Here is a 1,606-nt window from a genome sequence, read left to right on the forward strand (position 1 = left end):
AAGGAAGGAAGGAAGGAAGGAAGGAAGGAAGGAAGGAAGGAAGGAAGGAAGGAAGGAAGGAAAGAAAAAAAAGAAAAAAATTAGCCGAGTGTGATGGTGAATACCTGTAGTCCCAGATACTCAGGAGGCTGAGGTGGGAGGATCACCTGAGCCTGGGAGATCAGGCAATGGAGATTGCAGTGAGCCAAGATCATGCCATTGTGCTCCAGCATGGGCAACAGAATGAGACCCTGTCTCAAAAAAAAAAAAAAAAAAAAGACTATGGAGTCAGCTACAATTGTATTTATTTATTATTATTATTTTTTGAGATGGTGTGTTGCTCTGTCACCCGGGCTGGAGTACAGTGGCACAATCTTGCCTCACTGCAGCCTCTGCTACCCAGGTTCAAGTGGCTCTCCTGACTTGGCCTCCCAAAGTGCTGGGATTACAGACATGTGCCACCATGCCCAGCCTGCAATTGTATTTATATTCAAATCTAATCTCAAGTTATAAAAAGTTTATTACTGGGGAGTGGTTAAGAGTAGCAGAATAATCTTTATTCTTGGAATTTTTTTTGCAGAAAAATCTATGTGTGAAAAATGTTCTTACTTTTAAGATAGTCAAATTTATCAGTCTTTCCTTTTCAGTTAAATACTGCTTAGGGGCCCGCGGGCGCGGTGGCTCAAGCCTGTAATCCCAGCACTTTGGGAGGCCGAGACGGGCGGATCAAGAGGTCAGGAAATCGAGACCATCCTGGCTAACACGGTGAAACCCTGTCTCTACTAAAAAAAAAAAAAATACAAAAAACTAGCCGTGCGAAGTGGCGGCGCCTGTGGTCCCAGCTACTTGGGAGGCTGAGGCAGGAGAATGGCGGGAACCTGGGAGGCAGAGCTTGCAGTGAGCCGAGATCGCACCACTCACTCCAGCCTGGGCGACAGAGCGAGACTCCGTCTCAAACGAAAAAAAAAAAAATACTGTTTCGGTATTATTTAAGAAGTCTTTTCCAACTTCAAGGTCTGAAAGATTTACCTATATGTTCTTTCTTTTCTTTTTCCTTTCTTTTTTTTTTTTTTTTTTTCTGGGATGGAGTTTCGCTCTTGTTGCCCAGGCTGGAGTGCAATGGCGCAATTTTGTCTCACTGCAACCTCTGCCTCCCAGGTTCAAGTGATTCTCCTGCCTTAGCCTCCCAAAGTGCTGGGGGATTACAGGCACGAGCCACAACACCTGGCCCTCCCACTGATTTTATATGCTACCTCTGGCATATGCCAAAGTTCCACACCATTCCATTCTATTCCATTGGTCAGTTTGTCTCTCCCCAGGCCAGTACTGCATTGCTTTAATTATTACATTTCATAATGGGTTTTGTTATCAAAAGGTTAAGTTGCTCCTTACTGATCTTTTTCCAGACAGAAACATCTTGTCTCCTGTTTACAGTAACAAAAACCCCAAAACAATCCAAATGCCCATCAAGAGGAGAGAAGATGAGTAAGTTGTGTTTTATTCCTACAATGGAATGTGATTCAGCAATTAAAACAAATGAACTATTCTTTCAGTGGGCTCTGAAAAAAATAAACAAACAAAAAACAAATGAACTATAGCTATAGATAACAATATGGTTGAATCGTAG

Source organism: Piliocolobus tephrosceles, chromosome 1, assembly GCF_002776525.5.
Source record: "Piliocolobus tephrosceles isolate RC106 chromosome 1, ASM277652v3, whole genome shotgun sequence".
In the NCBI taxonomy this organism is placed as follows: Eukaryota; Metazoa; Chordata; class Mammalia; order Primates; family Cercopithecidae; genus Piliocolobus; species Piliocolobus tephrosceles.